Genomic DNA, 19061 nt, shown 5'->3' on the forward strand with positions numbered 1-19061 from the left:
TGATGACGATGCTAATGACGTTGGCGAATCTTCCCAATTTTAGATGTTGTCATTGTCATAATCATAAGCATTATCTTTGGTGTCATGATCATCATTTTCATCTAGGTCATCATCAAAAACAATAATGGCATGAATGATGATGATGCATGATTACAACAATGTCGATAGAAATTACATTAATGATGATGATGGGGATGATAAAAATGACAATGACGATGATAATGGTGGTGATGATGATCATCATCGATCATCTGTCAAAAATAGAGTTGTTATTTCTCTTACGTATATCAATGTGTCCTAAAGAACCCTTTTCTATCACTGATCACATTTTTTGGGTTGATGATATTTCTTACAACATCTACAATTATGAACAATTGCAAACAATGTCCATAATGATGATGATGATGGCATGAATGGTGATTATGATGATAATGTAATGATGGCAATAACAATGACAAGGATGATGGTGATGATGATGACAATGATTATGATAATGAGAATGACCTTACAATCTTATGGATTCGTGAACAATTACTAGTTTCAATACCATCTTCTGGATACGTATTACTATCATTCTTCATGCATTACATTTCCATCGACATCTCTACTCTGAGTAGTGGATGGCATGTCATCAATGTATGCTAATTTCATCAATTCCTCAAATTTTTCACGTGGTAGTGCTCTCTTCAATGCTTCTCTTCTTCTCCTAGTATGGTTTAAAGGATGAATTGGATCATCTCGTTGAATTCTTAATGGTCTAGTTGGATCTTGATCATTAATAGGTGTATCATCAACATCGTTTACCTATAATTAAATGCAACCATTATTTAATGTTAGATAGCAATTACTGTATAGAACATGGATCCATTTCAAAGATATACGCAATAAATTACTCAACAAAACAACATTATACATGTATACAATAAATTAAAAATATTATTTTTGAACACATTATTTTAAAAACAAGCCACATTAATTTCATATTCTTAGATTTTCTACCTTAGGAACATCCAAAAACAACAATTGTCTCAAATTATTCATCTATGCATGTAGTATCATCATGACCAACCTCTTGTTCATTGTGTTGATTTTCTATTTCATTTACAAACTCCATTGTCATATCCTCTTCCACCCATTTCTTTTTGCGTGATTTAATTGTACGGCGTAGGCCACGTCCATATGCAGGTATTTGTATTGGTCTATCAAAATGATTAAACTCCTCATTTGTTCTGATTCCATTGCCAACCTAAAATAATTGATACATGCATTATTTTTTCCAAGGTTAGAGATTAGACTATATGATGTACTTATATCGTCCATTAATTTATAACTGAACTTATTTATAACACCCACAAAGTATAACAATTGTATCAAAGTATTCATTCCATGTATTATCATCATGACTAACCTCTTGTTCATTCCCAACTTTGGTTGAAGATTAAGATGTCATCTAAATACACCACCACAAATGCATTGGTGAAGGGTCACAAGATGTCATCCATCAACTTCATGAAGGTTGCAGTAACATTCGTCAACTTGAAAGGCATGACCAACCATTCGAAAAGTCCCTCCTTGGATTTGAAGGCAGTCTTCCACACATCAGAATTAACCAAACTTCAAGTTAATATTGCTGGAATATTTGGCCCCCTTGAGCTGGTCCAGAAGGTCATCAATCCATGGGATTGGGTACCTATTATAGACAATGATTTTGTTTGGCACCCGATAGTCAATATAGAGTCTCCAGGTCCCATCCTTCTTATGTACCAATACAATCAGACTCCCACAGGGTGATGAGCTTTTCCTAATGTGCCCTTTCTGCAACAACTCCTGAATTTTCCTCTTGATCTCATTCTTATCCAGAACACAACGTCGATATATTGATCCATTGGGAATGACGCGCTTGGGGTCAGATCGATGGAGTGCTTGACCTGACAATGGAGAGGTACCCCCGCAGGTGAGGTGAAAATGTCCTTGTACTCCTCCATGACCTTGTCCATCTGCTACTACTGTGCGGAGGAGCCATGTTTGGAATTTGTGGCCACAATCTTCTTCTTGTCCTGAGGGTGAATCATAAGGAAAACAAATTTCCTAGTCTGTGAAATGATCTTACTACATTTCTTTGCAGAGATCAAATAGATGGTGGTAGGCGGGGCTACTCGAGCTAAAGGAGTTGGAGACTTTTGGCTAGTCTAGAGAATATCACAAAACAACTCCTAAACTTCACTGCACTCGCTTTCCAACACATACTAAGAAAGGGCAACAAGTTGGTAAACATGCTTGCCAATGAATGACTCAACTTCACTTTAGAGGTCATGGAATCTCTATGGGAACAAATTTTTGTTGCTCAATGGAAGCATGAATGTCAAGACATTGTTGAACAAGACAAAGTTCCCTAAGGTGGGTGCACAACATTAATTTTCCTGATTGACCATGATCTGTAGTAATCATATGAGAGGGAGGCAAGATGCCCACACCCAGCGACCTGCATGGCATATCTGCCACCACCATCACAATTCTCAGTAGAGGATGATATTTATGGTATTAGAGGCATTTGTACGAAAGGAGGTGGGCTACTATCATTTCGTAGATCTCACACTCTTCGAATCGAGCACACATTCATGGTTTTGTGTAGGTGAGTACACCACTGTCATTTAAAGAAGCAAAGCATATCATGTTGGATCATTAAGAGAAAAATACAGCCAATTCTCGAAGCCTTTAAAATAGGGCATATGGTCATGGGGTCCTGCAACACTCTATCAATGAATCTAGCTTGCAAGCGCCATGTAATCCCCGACGTTTGCACTTGCAATCAACCCCTTAGGATCTCCACTTTCGGTTATCATCCATGCCTCTCCTTTACAAGGATCTCTATCAATCAAGTTTGGTCTTCTCCTTTACTCCCCTTGCAACTCACTTCAAGATTGGTTCTTTTCCACAACCTCTCTTCTTGCTCCGATTTGGAATTTCGGATCTTGTCTCTCTGTCCCCATGCTTGGCTTTATTTTTGTTGCAGGTTTCCTCACCTGAGCCTCCTCACAGTTTTAACCCCCCCCCCCCCCACTTTTAGTTAGAAAGGTTAACCTCTATCTAGTTTATTTTTACCCACCATCGACTTGTTCCTCCTTTCAATCGACTTTCTGCGGCCCCTACCTCTCACTCAGTCATGGTTCGATGTTGCACCACCATCTCCACAGAGGCAGAACATAGGGGCAGATCGAGTCAACTCCCCTCTCCTACTCCTCCCTCCCTGCATGCCTCCCATGCTCAGGATTCCACCGGAGCCATCGTGGACCATTATCAACGTCTCGTTCTTGAGGTCATGTAGTGAGCTATCGCTTACATCAAAGGGCAAGTTCGCTAGGCTAGAAGATACGTGCCAAATCATCACGTGGAGCGAGAAACACAAGATTATATTCATGATAACAGAAACTCCACCAGGGCGAGGGCCTCTGCTTAAGAATATTAACCTGTAATGGCATACTGAGACACTCATGGGCCGGGTACTTACTGACAGGGTTGACACCTAACAAGAGCTCCTTATTTGATGTTAGAACTCCTGGACAGAATGAACAACATGGAGAACATGCTGAATGACATGGATGACAACCTCAACCAAATTCTATCTACTACCCAGCCTCCATCAACCACAGGAGATGACTCTCACCCTCGAGCTCATACTTAACACCCTGTAGAATGACAACTCAAGTGCAACTCTAGGAAAAATGATAACTCTCTCTATACCGTCTCTATTCTTCTACTTGTTTCAGAATGTATTTTGGTCTCTTAGTTTATGTAATTTTGTCTATGTATATCCTTGTTTTTGGTTTAAATTCCCAGACTCTCAGGTCAGAAAGAATGCGAGCAATATGAAAATTTTGTTTATGTGCTATTGCTTTGACCTCCCTAACGATAGACCAAACCAATCCATCTATGTTATAATCACGTTTTTTCTCGCAGTAATATAATCTAAATCCTCTAATCTTACAAAAATATGTCATTATTAGCTCAAGGCTGAACTCTTATGGGATTAATACCCTTACTTACCAGATTTTATTTTAAAATACTCGTTTATCTAACTTACTTGCTACATTAACCCAACTACCTTGTTATTTACTGCGCTAAGCGCATGAAATAACTCCATTCTTTCAAACAATTCTATCTCTTTATTTATCCTGTAAACTATTTATAACAACATTCTTTAACCCTACCTTATACCTTTATAAAAAGATTTAATTATCATTATAAATCTCCATCAACAATTATATTTTTATAATATCTTTCCTCAATGATCTTATTACTTTGAAATAAAAATTAAAAACTATCCTAATCCCTAAATATAAACCTTTCCCTTTCCCTAGAATGGAAAATGGTCCTTCGCACTCTTATAACCCCTAAAAACATATTCTTTTAAAATATATAGCTATCTCAATTATCACTCCCTTTTAAAAAACACCCTAACATCATATTCACCACTTTTAAAGATTCTCTGCAAAGATTCACCACTTTCGAGGATTCCTTGGGATTGGACTATTCGACATACATAACAAACAACTAAAATGGTCCAATATCAATCAAAATATCCACAATATGACATATTCCATAAATAACTAACACCCCTGAAAAAAAAAACACTTTCCTTTTAAACACACCGAGATTTGCAATGTTTAAATACATTGTAAACTAGTCTGACCCCTAACTAGAGTTTGATAAAAATCTCCTAATATTATTAAATTTATTTAAAAAAATAAAATAAAAAATATCTCTATTTTATAATAACTTAATTAACATTTGACCAACTGAAAATTTCGATCACATGATGTTCCATTCCCGAACCTCGTCCCCCCAAAAGAGGGATTTCTATCACGAGCTGTCTGATTGTCAATAACTAAGAATTTCGCAATAAAATAGATTAAACCAAAGCCCTGCATAGTACCGTGAGGCTTTAAAATCCCTTTTAACAAAGTCGTATCCACACATCTCCATTGGTTCGGCCTTTAAGCTCTGGAATCTCCCCCTTCTTCTTCATCTGCCTTCAGCTTGCATTCTTTCAGTGTTACCAGCGGCAAAAATGAGTTCTGCAATGCGACGATTGGTGGGATCTGCACTGAAGAATGCATCATCTTCTTCTTTCAAAACTAATGTTATGCCGAGAAGGTTTTATTCGAGTGGTGGAAGTCCGCCACGCAAGGTTGTTGTGTTGGGAGCTGCTGGGGGTATCGGGCAGCCATTGGCTCTTCTGATGAAACTCACTCCTCTGGTGTCAAAGTTGGCGCTCTATGATATCGCTGGCACTCCAGGTGTGTCTGCAGATGTCGGCCACATCAACAGCCGTGCTGAGGTGGGTTCCTCTTTTCCTACCGTGTTTTTTTCGTTCTCTGTATGCTGGATCTGTTCTCTCTGCGAACGATAGAGATGTTTTGATTTTAGTTTCAAGGGATCTCCATTGGGATCGATCGTACGACGACCCACTTGGTAGGATCTACTTTTCGTTAGTGTTTTACCTGTTATTAGTTCTTTGATTTTACGTTTCTGATATTGTCCATGGTCAGATTCTTCATCATTTTGCATAACAGAGTCATCACCTGAAAGACAACCAACATGATAAAAAGTGAAATCGGGTGCTAGAGACAAGGATTTTGCTGGAACAAGACCTTCACCTCAAGCCAAACATGGTTAATCCCACACAAATCGACCATCATTGTGTAGTGAAGAAGAGACACCCACTCCATCTGGAAATGCAAGAACAATTGTATACCCCCATTTCCCTAGTTTGTGCAAAGCAAGAGAAAAATAAACATCTCATGAAATCAATAAAATGGTAGAGGGAAGATGATTATCAAGAGAAAATGAAAACATATACACTAAAATCGATTTATATGCTGCATCTTTCCTTCCTTTGGGAAGGTCAATGAGGTTGACTCCAGTCTTTTGACAGCCTTCTCTCAGTCTTGGAGGAAAATTATTAAAATCTCCATAATGCCGAGAGCATAGTGACAACACCTGTAATCATTGGATGCAACCCAAGAGCCATCCTAATATTACCTGCTACATCCTCTGGATGGACTTCCCCAGGAATAGGGCAATTTTCAATATCCCAATTTAGAAATATCCTCCGACTTTATTAACCAGTACTTATTCAGTGACCAGTAACACATGGGATAGTATTATTTGCAATTTTCTTAAGGAACTTCATCAAGCTTGAAAGACGAGCCATATCTATTTTGCAATATAACTTTTACGCATCTTGCACATTCAAAAATGCCATTGCCCGAAAGATGCATTTAAACAAGCTGACCCCAGACAATTTTGTCTCATGAACACATGCCCACTACTAGAACAATACTAATGTGGACCTATGCACTGAGAGGAAACCGAAACCATGTTGCGGAGACCTGAAACAGAAAATCCCCAATATATCCTCAGAAGGTCAAAGTCCAAGTTTATTTGGAAATCAGGAAATTCTGTTCCTTTCAAATACGTTTATATAATCTGTTCAGAAAATGGGAAATATCATCTTTATGGGGTCACATGTCCTGTACATCCTGCATTAGTTAATAACAAGTCATGAAATAAAATTGATCAGTAATCAAACAAGTCATGTTGCTAGAATCACATCACAAGAGACTAAAAAACAAAATCATTATGTCAGCCTTCAACTTTCTCACAATATTAAAGCTCTCATTTCATCTTATATATTTGTAATAAGAATTCCTCAATACAATATATAAATTACATCTTCCAAAATGCAAACCATAACATCTACTCTGCATATTTATATGTCGCTATAGATAAATTACAAACCTATAATTCTCAATATCATTTAGAGCTTTGTTCCATAACTCTAGCATTTTCTTTTTAGAAACAGCTTCAAACTCTTGAGAAGCCAAGAACTTCAAAATGCTGTTGAGAATCAAGATGTCAATTACTTGCTTAGTTAACTCTTTAAAAAATGTATTTTGACAATGCTCTAAATAGTTTGAAATCATCTATCCTGAGACATTAAGATTTGATACTTACATCTAGACAAAGAATGGTGACTGCAACATCGGTGGATTGTTAATTTTAATAAACTTTAGAACCACCGTCAGCAACAACGAATTTCCTTTTAATGTCGCGTTCCTCCATCACAATTGCAACATCTATAAATTTTTGAATTAGTGCTTCAAGTTATTAAACACCAAATACATTGTAATCAAGATCTTCGGTGTATCTTTGTTAGTCCAGTGTTGAAAAATTTGGCAGTAGAATTGCACAGGAATGGCTTGCTTCTGCTGCATATTCATCAACATTCAAATCTCCTTGGAGGATCATCTCTCCATCCCCATCGTCGTCATCTTGTTCACTTCAACTTCCATCATCTGAACCTCCATCTCAATGTGAAGCCATTTTCACTTCTATGCCATATGCATCAAAGTCATCACATAGGTCATTACAAGCACCTAAATCTGTGAATTCTTGGACTCCTTTAAACTTTTCCCTTCTCTAACTTTCCAGTATGTTCTTTCTTCCTAAGCACATCTCTTGAATCATTGGTAGAAGAGTTCATTTTTATATTACCTTGTATGAAGTTGTTTGATAACTCTCTTAAAGACACAAACTTATTGTTTCCTTTTCTTTCAATGATGTGGTGAAGACATCATGCATCTTTTCTATCAAATTAACAAGATTATAAGAACCATACTCCAATAAATATAGAGGTCTGCCAAAGACCTTTTGATATTCAGATGGAACATGTACAAGAAGCATACTTCCTCTATATATATTGAGAATGTGGACAAGTTGTCTTTTTAAACCTTGAATATCGCTAGGTTGCACCCAAAAATATGAAGTTTGTCCTGCATTTGTTTCATTAGAAGGCATTCCATGTTGACCAGAATCTGTGACAGATAATGTCTGCATAGGCTTATCAAGTGCAGACAATATGACACTAGCTGTTTGAATCCTTTGCAATGAGGAAGATTTACCTACATGAGTGGGTAGAGTCCTTGAAATAGGAGCTGGATATTGTGTTGACCATGAATGCACTATAACATTATTATCATTTCTTATGAAAGAATTTGGGTTATATTCTCCAACCACATGAGAAGTTTTTTTCAAATCCATCGAAACATGCTTTGGATTTTTACAATAAATTTGGTTTGGAGTATTTCCAATGTTGTATCCATTCTTGAAGCTCCCTCTATAGACAATAGCTTCTTCATCATTTTGCATATCAGAGTCATCACCTGAAAGTTGGGAAGATGGTATTTTTGAATATGCAATTCACATTCCTACAGCGAACTCTTAAGCGTGTCTTCATGAAAATGGTATGTAGCACGGTCAAAGAGCAGCTTTGGTCTTGGGTTGGGTTTGATTCCTAGCTTGTAAAATTTTCCAGATGTTGTAGTTCGAACTTCGAAGATGAAAGTACAAAACATTGGTAGACAAACTGCTTAAGAGTCATTAAGCATGTAAAGGGTTAACGGCTGAGTATTATATTTTGTGTGAAACAAGAAAACAGGAAATTAACCGTTTCCCTGAGAAAATGCTTCAGGGACTGCTTGCCAACCTACTTTCTCTATCCAGGACTCTGGCTTCTTTTTTGGTGACTTGTGTACAAAATGCGTTTGATTGCTGCGACTGCCAACTTGACACCACGTACAACTCTAGAAGAAGATCAGTGAGAGCTTAAGAACATGTGTTTCTTCCGGTTAAAATCCAGAGTAGTGTGGATTATGTATGATTTTGTATATTTTCAACTGTTGGTAATACTCGTCCTGGTTCCTCTTTCTTCTCCTTCATACCAAGTTAATTTTGTTTGCCTGAGTTTGGTTATGGTATTGTGTTTAATGATGGTGTGATTCCTGGCTGATTTTACATGCCTGAATTCCATGTGTTAGACCTATGAACCAAAGGAATCCTACTGAAGTAGTTAAAACCTCTTTGATTTGAAAAGCAAATACCCATTAAGCTAAGTAGGTTCCCGAATCCCTTGATAGTTCCAAGAACAAAATGGAGGTGTATTCTACAACCTGAGTTGTGTCCACTGCCCCACGCCCCCTGCTCCCACCAAGCGTGTATTGAATCAAATCCATGCATTTGGTACATTTATGATTTAATATGGATACTGGACTCAGTGTGCAGCTTCAGAAATCCCAAATACATATTTCCAGTTTAGCTTCAGAAATCCCAAATGCATATTTCCAGTTTATCCAAATAACATAGTGTTTTGGCTTTTGTCAATTTTACTCGAAATCCAATGAGCTGAGCTTTACAGCCTCTAAGAAAGAGGGAAATAGTCATAGACACAATACAGCTAGAAAGGTTCAGGCTGTCTATGTAAGAGGGAAATAGACACAATACAGCTAGAACTGTAAGAGATGGCTTCTTATTTAAATGCTTTGAGTAAGCATCCCTGACTATGTACGGGAGATCGTCTTTAGACCAAGTGTTGACCCTGGCTGTCGAAAAAGAGTCTCCATCGTAGGCTTTGAAGCTCCATGGCTACTAGCTTGTGCAACATGTTATTGTTGCTACGGGGTAGTGTAAACTATGTAATGTCTTAAGAGCAGAAACGATTCATCATGCAAAAGGGATTAATAAAGTTTAGTAAAGCAAGAACTTTTTTGAACTTTATGGTTTTATGCCATGGTCCTTTTATTGAAAGAGTGGTTGTCAATGATCAAGTTTGGTGTCTTGAGTCCCTTATTTAATATTATTTTATAAAAGTTGGCCCTTTTCCTCTGCCTTCAAATTGCAGGGAAGATGGTATTTTTGAATATGCAATTCACATTCCTACAGCGAACTCTTAAGCGTGTCTTCATGAAAATGGCACGTAGCACAGTCAAAGAGCAGCTTTGGTCTTGGGTTGGGTTTGATTCCTAGCTTGTAAAATTTTCCAGATGTTGTAGTTCGAACTTCGAAGATGAAAGTACAAAACATTGGTAGACAAACTGGTTAAGAGTCATTAAGCATGTAAAGGGTTAATGGTTGAGTATTACATTTTGTGTGAAACAAGAAAACAGGAAATTAACCATTTCCCTGAGAAAATGCTTCAGGGACTGCTTGCCAACCTACTTTCTCTATCTGGGACTCTGGCTTCTTTTTTGGTGACTTGTGTACAAAATGCGGTTGATTGCTGCGACTGCCAACTTGACACCACGTACAGCTCTAGAAGAAGATCAGTGAGAACTTAAGAACATGTGTTTCTTCCTGTTAAAATCCAGAGTAGTGTGGATTATGTATGCTTTTGTATATTTTAGTAGTACAATGGCTGCCTGAAGGATCCAATGGCTACTTAAAGGTAGGTCCCTTGTCGCACAAACAAAAAGATCTTATACATGAATTTGATGTCTCGGTTGGCTGTGACCTTAAAAGTTGGATTATTAATATATATCCCTAAGAGACTGGCACCCCTCTCAAAAGTTTGTAGATCTCTCAAAGGTCTGCAAGTCTGGTCATGGATGCAACTACCTTTGATACAGTTGCAGATTCTTTTATGGATCCTCTTAATGAGCCCAAAGGGGTCTAATCACTTGTCCAAATCTTGTAGTCAAGGAATGCAGACAGAAGGTGTGCCTTTCCCATCATGTTGCTTACAACTGTTGCCTGAAAATGCCAAAACACAATGCCAATGCCCTGCATGCTAGATAAAGTTAATAACAGTCTGAAGAAAGGTACAGATATAGATGACAAGACCTCCTTCTAGGGAATCAAAATGGAAAATGACGCTTAAATATCCAATCAACGAATTAGAATTTCACCACTGAAGTTCAACCCAGATTAAATTGCTTGCTAGGAAATGTTGATCTAGAAATCATCAACAAGAATTCAGATGGGAGAAGAGAACAGTTGAAATCCAAGATTGCTTTGAATGCACTCTGTCAATTTCTAAAACAAGAACAATGCTTTTCTTTAGATTGTGGGTTGTTCAAGAGAGGAGAACTATAATATTTATTTCTGCAGATTCGGTCCTCTTAAGGCATTTAAAACAGAAAACATTTAAAGATAGTTTTACATTTTAAGGATAAAATATCTGGAACCTTTCATCATGACACCTGTAATGTCATTTAACAGGCATTGAGCTTTGCAAGTTTGATCCTCAGGTTACACCGCAGTAGAGCATAATTTCCAGGGTCATACGCTAAAATTATAAATTGGATCCTGGGGTTCTGCTGATAACTGTACAAGTATGTATATGTCATTTTCAGACAGAAATGGTTTCCCCTGTGAAATCATCTCCAAATCAGCTACAACAGCAGGGAAGGTTTACTTAACATCTCAACTGCAAGCTCTCTCCACGAGAGCAACGACTGACAAATGATGCAAGGTAAGCTTCTGAAGATGTAATCTAAGGTTAGATTTTTCGATTTTCTTTTGGATTAAATTTAATATGGTTCATTTGTTTTAAAATGGGTCCCACGATGTCACTTTGCTGAAGCACCACTTTTCTTCCCTTAAAAGAAAAGATTAGCAGGTTCATTGCTCCCTGTACACTGACAAGGAGCAATGCATCGCCCTTGTCCTTACTGCAAGGAGTAATGATTGCCTAATGCCCTTCAGCAGCAATGACCTGGTCAAGCTTTTAGATTTGTTCATTTTTTAGGGGATCACTTTGAAGAGGTTTGAATTTTCAATTACCTCATCTAATCGCTTGGGAACTCGTACTAAACTTTGAATTCACTAGGACAAAGGGTCTGGAATCATCCTCCTCTCCTCTCCTCACCAAGTCTATATAATGAAGTCATTCCTAAGGGACAGAAAGAAAGCTCTCTCTAAGATTTTTCAGCAGCATGTAATTATCTCTCTCTGGAGTGGCTTCATTATATAGACTTGGTGAGGAGAGGAGAGGATGAATCTAGACCCTTAGGTCTTGCCATTGCCAGCCCACAGCGCTTTCCAGCCTTGTTCTTTCATCATTGCTTTTTCTCATAGTAATGATAAAATTCAACTATTTTGATTCATTGTAATGTATGGTTCAAAATGCTGGTATGAAAAATATATGACAAAATACACATAAAAATTGAATACACATAAAAATTGTTACAGATGTATAGTAAAGGACTGGAATTTCCCTTTAGATTCAATTTATTGTTTTTATTCAATAATTATTTACTGGAGAGCCGCTTATGAACCACCTGTGGACTTTAATATAGTTTCTTTCTTTCATTCTTAATATTGGGTTTCCTAAGATTGAGATTGTTCTATTTAACAGATGTTTGTGGATGAAGTGCTGGAGCTTGTAGAGCTTGATAGCTTGAGAGACACATTGGTGGGTCTTCTTGGTGTGACTGGTCTATCAACTGAGTAATGGAAGAGACTAACCATTGCTGTAGAACTTGTTGCAAATATTTCAATCATATTCATGGATGAGCCGACATCTGGTCTGGATGCCAGAGCTGCAACTATCGCGATGCATACAGTTAGGAATACTTTGTTGGATCCTCATCTTGAGTTTGTTCTTTACTCTTGGATATTAGAAGATTAATTTATCAAAGATAAAATGAGATCATAATTACCTACCCTTCAATACAGTTAAAAAGGGAACATACACTTTTTTGTTTTGATAATTTTTTTTAGGCAACACCAAAGCCAAACTCTGTATTATCTGAGGAGGACATTAAAGCCTTGACAAAGCGCACACAGGATGGAGGAACTGAAGTTGTTGAAGCAAAAGCAGGGAAAGGTTCAGCCACACTGTCTATGGCGTAAGTTTATGTTTTGGTCCTCTATAGTGGCTAATATGCATTCATATCTTTTGAATGTTTTTTTATTCTTATGTGACTATTTAGAGTCCTGAATTTTTCATCTTGATGCAGTAGTTGGAGTCAGATAATCTTATCATGGTGTGTGCTTCATGATTTCATGCTTGGCATGCAACATGATTTCATGCTTGATAAGTACCTAATCTGAGATTCACTGTCAGTGAGAATATGGCATGAAGGAGCTTCTTTCTCTTTATCTGAATCTTGTACTTCATACATTTGCATGTCTCAAATCTTCTGCCTTAAGCTTAGGTACTTATCCTACATGAAATCATGTAGCATGCATGTCTCAAATCTTTTCCCTTAGGCTTTCTCATTTGTGTGAAACTCAGCGGGTGCTTTTAACCTGTGAGGTTTGACCGATGGATTGTTGCCTTTCATTTACCTTAGTTTGATTGAAATGTTCAGAGTTAATCTAGATTCTGCATGCAAAGATCCTTCCCTAAGAAAAGCCATGAGTCTCTTCAAGGATGTTATTCCTTCTTAAACATAAGATATGTCAAATGGATCCCGCAAAAGTTGTGTGCTTGATGATGGGTAAATCTGGGTATGAGATTTACAAATTTTCACTTACATGTATGCCTGTGGTTGCAATTCACAGATAGGTGCATAACATCCATTCATTACCTCATCTTGAGCATTTGAGCATGGTTCATGCAAAAAACATTGCTGGTCAGTTAAATCCATTAGTTGAAAACTTGGAAGTGAAGAGTAGTGTTGTAGTCTTCTCTATGTTGATGAATGATTTTGAGACTTCAAAATGTTTAGACATGCAATTCCTTTTTCATCTTGCTCCTGTGTTCTCAAATTTTTTTTTTCTACTGTTTTTTAAGGCCAAATATAAACCATGGGATATATATTTTTACCCTGAAGACCTCCAAATCATTTGGAAAAGGAGGTGCTGCAGCAAAAGAGATGGGTTGAATTTGTTGTTTGGATGGACTCTATGGTATGTAATCTTAGTTGGATTTCCAATATACTTTTAAACCATATTTTCATTTTATTTTTTAGTACTATTAGATATTATATCTTACCTCATTTTATGGTTAACATTGTATAACAAAAACATGCATTGTGTTATGTAATTAATACTAACATGTAATATTGATTTTTTTTGTCAGAATGCTATAGGTAATGATTGCCAAGACGATGATCCAAATTATGTTCAACATATATCAGGAGATGACGAGGATGAGGATGAGGATGATGGTGGTGAAGGAGGAGATGATGATGATAGTTGCAGTGTTGGTGATGATGTGGATCAGAGTAATGAGGATGGTCAAGATGATCATGAGGATGATCTTGGTGGTGGTAGCTAGGCATGCACATGCATTGTTTTTTATGAAGAAATTATTTTGTAGAATGACATTGTTATGTTTAGATGGGTGTTGTGAATTTACCCTATATCAATGAGACATTTTGATTTTGTAATCATACGATCATTTATGTATGTTGTTAATTTATCGTAACGATATTCATGAAATATTTTGATTTGTTAATCATATTTGAATTTTAGTTGTTTTGATTAAAAATAATACTGATTTTATTAGTATTATGTTGCTATTTTATACATGTTTTGAAAATTGTTAATGGCACATTGTTATTTTTTTGGATGGATGTTGTCAATTTCTCTTAAATTTCTTTACAAATAATTTTGAATTGTGATATCTGCCTTAATGATATTTAGAAACTATCATATATTTCACTATGAATCTATAAAGGGGGTCATATATGAAAGAAAAATATACTCTATATAAGAAGTCAAATGCGGATGTAACCATGGATGCAAAATTGAAAGTAAAATTGGATGTTAAACTAGGAATTAATACAAAATGCAAACAATTGACATACAAAGTGTTTTAAATTAGAAGTGAAAAATTGTGCAATAGTTGACACAAAGAAGGGAACAAAACATGGCATACAAAAGGATATCAAATTGGGCAAAAACAAGGACACATAAATGGGCACCAAATTAGATGAAAAAAAAGACAACAACTAGATGTAAAATAAGATGCAAAGTTGAGCATTAAAAAGAAACAAAAAACGTTACAAATTAATATGCCAAATGATGATGCAAATAATGGTGTAAATTTGGGATGCAAACTTGGGTGCAAAAAAGGAAAAAAAAAAAGATGTAAGAAAAGACATAAAACAAGATGCAAAATGGGGCTGAAAAAAGGTGAAACCAAGGATGCCATATTGGATGTAAAAAATGATTCCTAATCACATGCAAATTTAGGCTCGAACTCAGACACAAAATTATATGCAAATGTGGACACAAAATGAGGCAAAAAAAGATGCAAATTTGGATGGTGAAAACGATGTAAAACTAGACACCAAAAAAATGCAAAATTGGATGAAAAAGTCGGTGTAAATAATGGTGCAACATTGGACACAAGTAGACACAAAAAAATGGTGCAAAAAGGGGCATAAAATAGCTTAAAATTGGATGCAAAACTTGGTGCAAAAACAAATACAAAAGTAGACGTAAAAAATGGCTCTAAATTGAATGTACCATTAGACACAAAATAAGATGCAAAGGTGCACACAACACATGACTCAACATAAGATGCAAATATAAATGCAAATTTCGATGCTCAAAATGATGTAACATTAGATGCAAGAGATGGTGTTAAAAATGATGCAAAATTGGATGAAAAAAATGACGCAAAATATGGTGCAAAATGAGATGGGAAAAATGGAGACAAATCAAACGTAAATGTGGATGTAAAAAATGGTCCAAAAAAAGATGCAAAAATGGGCACAAAAATGGATGCAAAATTTGGTGCTAAATCAAATTCAACACATGGTGCAAAGATAGGCACCAAAGCTGGTGCAAAAATAGAAGCAAAAACTAGTGTAAGACTAGATACAAAACCTGGCGTAAGACTAGATGCAAAAACTGACACAAAATGGATGCATAAAAAGATGTTAAATTGGATTCAAAGTACAGTGTAAACTTGATGCAAATGATGGTGCAAAAATGGAAGCAAAGAATGACAAAAAATAGGAAGCAAAAGAGAATGAAAAATAGATGCAAAAAATGACACAAAACTAGAAGCAAAACCTGTCATAAAATAAGATGCAAATCTTGGTTCAAAATTTGACGCAAAAATTGATGCATAGTTTGGTGTAAAAAATGATGCAAAATCTAGCGTGAAAAGGGATGCAAAATCAGGTGCAAAAAAGGACGCTTTAAAAATTGTACAATAGAGCCAGATTTAGCGCCAGGTTGCTCATCACAATTACAAAAAAAATGCACTAAAATCTGGCGCTAAATCTGGCGCAAATCGCTAGTTTTGTTGTAGTGTAACTACAATAGTAATGGGGTAATCACTAGTATTATAGGGACCCAACAAAAAGGATGAAGGTAATGTTGAAAAATTAATTAGAGGGCCTAGAACATTGACTCAGGGGTTATATAAAATAGGGTTTCATTGTTCTGAGCAATAACAACTCTCTAACCAGTAAGATATTGGGTTGTACACCAAGTGAAAAATTTGGGAAAATGATATGTCTAAGGGAAAGAAAAGTAGGGTAAAATGGATTGCCAGAACGAAAAGTCATCACTAGCATCTTCATAATTATGAAAAGCCCAATTGTGAAGTTCGTAGAAGTTGTACTCACAATTGGTCTATATAATTTTAAAATGCATATCAATCAAGGGCCATTCGTCTAAATTAACTACAGGGGGAAACATAGGATTGTCTACAAATATCTTAGATTTTCCTTTCTGGGAATACATTACGGAAAAACTGAATTAGTGAGGAAAATTAAATAATTACCGAGAGTTAGTGATGAACAAGAGCTTCAAATCACTGAAATTCACTTGCAGTGTCATTCTAAAGGTTCAGTTGCAGGCATAAATGGTGAAAGAATGCATTTTGGATAGGGGAGAAGGTTTTATTTAGGTGACTGTAACAGATTTCAGTTACAGTAACTGTTATTGGCGCATAGAAATTAATGTTATTTTAACATTGGCAGGAGAATTTAATGGTTAACGATTATCTGCTACATTCATCAGAATGATTGGTGAAGACTAAGTGCAACATAAAGTAAGCAGTGGGTGAAATCGGAGGGAGGATTAGTGGGAGGAACGAGCGAGAGAGTTGGCGGGAGAAACGAGCGGGAGCAATGATGGTTTGTGAGGGAGCCTGGAAGTAGTTAGTGGTTTTGAGCGGAGGGGTACCGCTATGATTGGGAAGCTACCATGTATAAAAATCGGGGTCAAGGAAAACCTCTTTGAGGACACCCCAAATTAACATTCGATGATGTGGGAGGTCGTGTAATGTGTCGGGAGTTGGTGATCTCGGTGGGCCCGATCTTCTCCCATCAAAGTTGCATAAAATTTAATTGCTCGATAGTCATCAATCACATCAAACTTTTTACAATAAAATAGTTTATTTAAAAATGCTAAGGATAATAAAAATATAAATGCTTCAGAGCCGTATCAGTCATGGGAGATCCTAGGTATTTGGAAGGGAGAACGACTATTGGTAATCCAAGGATACGAGCTATTGAAGATTGAGTGATAGCAGGGGTATGAAAGAATTTTTTTTTGGATTTAGCCTTATCTATGCTAGGTCCAGAGGCATCTGAGAACTCAGTTAAAAGGGATTTTAATTTGAGAGCTTCCTGGACCGAAGGATGGACAAATAGCATGGTATCATCCACGAATTGTTGGCACCTACTCTTGGAAAAATTGGAAGCACGTCTCTCCTCCTGGACTTACAGACCCCTCAATATGGCTAGCCGTCTAGTCTTAATCAAAGCTGTTCTACAATCTATGGCTCTGTATCTTTTTTTAGTTCTGGTAGTGCGAAGATGGGTCCTCAAGGAAATCAAACATCTTCAAAGAACCTTTATGTGGGGAAATTCAGGACAAAATCGAAAATGGGCTCTAGTGAAATGGGACACAGTATGCCTTCCAAAAATCTTGGGAGGTACAGGGCTTCCTGATCCCCAACATAGTAATGTTGTCATGGGAGCACGCATCTGGTGGAAATGTCTCATGGCGCTGCATACTCCTTAGGCTATTCTCTGGACAACAAAATATGCCAACAACCGACCTGTAGATGATCTAATCCAACTCACAGAAGTTGGCCCAGGATCTTTAATCTAGAGCGTAGCCAAAAAACACAAGGATTTAATCCAACAACACAGCTTCTAGGAAGTTAGGGATGGTAATAATGCAAGGTTCTGGGAAGACTCTTGGTAGCAAAGACCCAAGCTACTGGACCTGATCAAACCTCACCAAATACTGGATTGGGAAGCATAAATGATGGACAAATTCAACCAACACTGGAGGCCCACTCTATCATAGGGATATAGACAGTGGACAAGCATGGACCACATCATTAGGCAAGGCACAGAATCCGTTCAACAGAATTTGGAGGCAGAACTCTCTAATATGAAAATCTGCTATTCAAATAAGAAGGATATACTCAGATGGGGTTACGAGGCAAGAGGAACCTTCACCACACATGAGGCTTACAATATAATTATAAGGAATCACATAGTAAATGATTCTCTTTGGAACAAAGTCTGGGCCCCCAGAATTTGGCCAAAAGTATCCACTTTCCTTTAGTTGCTCTATCAAAATAAAATCCTCACTTGGGATAATCTACAAAAGAGAAGATTTCACGGGCCCTCCATGTGTCCCAATTTCAAACAAGAGGAAGAAACCACTATGCACCTCATGAATTCATGCCCATTAGCACACAGAATCTGGGAAAAAGTAAGCTTCAGATGTCAGAAAGACGGATGAATTAAAGAGGACATCACCAATACTGTACGCAATTGGGCAATGAATCCATATAAGAGCAAATTGTTAAATTCTTTATGGAAACTTATCCCAGGCCTTCTCATGTGGACAATATGGAAAGAAAGAAACCGACACATCTTCAAGGACCAATCCTCACCTTTAGAAGTCCCCTGGAACACTATTTTCCAAAACCTTCAAGAAACCTTACTACTTCAAACCTGGCATGAAGAAGACTTTCCTTCCCTTCCACAGGAATAGAATATATGGGCAAACTGGAATCTACAGTGGAACCAAGAGCTGGAAATCCATGGTAAACCTTCATCACAGAGCAAGATACCAAACAAATGGCTTCCTCAACCCCAACACATGATACAACTTAACTTTGATGGAGCCTCGAAAGGAAATAATGGCAAAGCAGGATTTGGAGGAGTATTCAGAGATCATAAAGGCATACCCTTTCTAACCTTCATAGGTTCAATAGGATGGGATACAAATAACTCGACTAAATTAGAAGGGTTATGGCAGGGGTTTCTCCTAGCTCAACTTCATGGTTT

General features: G+C 37.1%; 1 long non-coding RNA gene and 1 pseudogene across 1 annotated transcript; both read left to right on the top strand.

Annotated features, from left to right (window-relative positions):
- Positions 1-5068: 5068 nt before the first annotated feature.
- Positions 5069-12690, top strand: LOC149231253 (malate dehydrogenase, mitochondrial pseudogene; annotated as a pseudogene).
- Positions 12555-14153, top strand: LOC149231254 (uncharacterized). The gene is made up of 3 exons (XR_016247432.1): positions 12555-12686; positions 13577-13692; positions 13865-14153. It is a non-coding gene; the product is annotated as an uncharacterized LOC149231254 (long non-coding RNA).
- Positions 14154-19061: the final 4908 nt, after the last annotated feature.

This window comes from Pinus tabuliformis, chromosome J (genome assembly GCF_031772625.1).
Source record: "Pinus tabuliformis cultivar Carrire ecotype Pingquan chromosome J, CPIR1, whole genome shotgun sequence".
NCBI lineage: Eukaryota > Viridiplantae > Streptophyta > Pinopsida > Pinales > Pinaceae > Pinus > Pinus tabuliformis.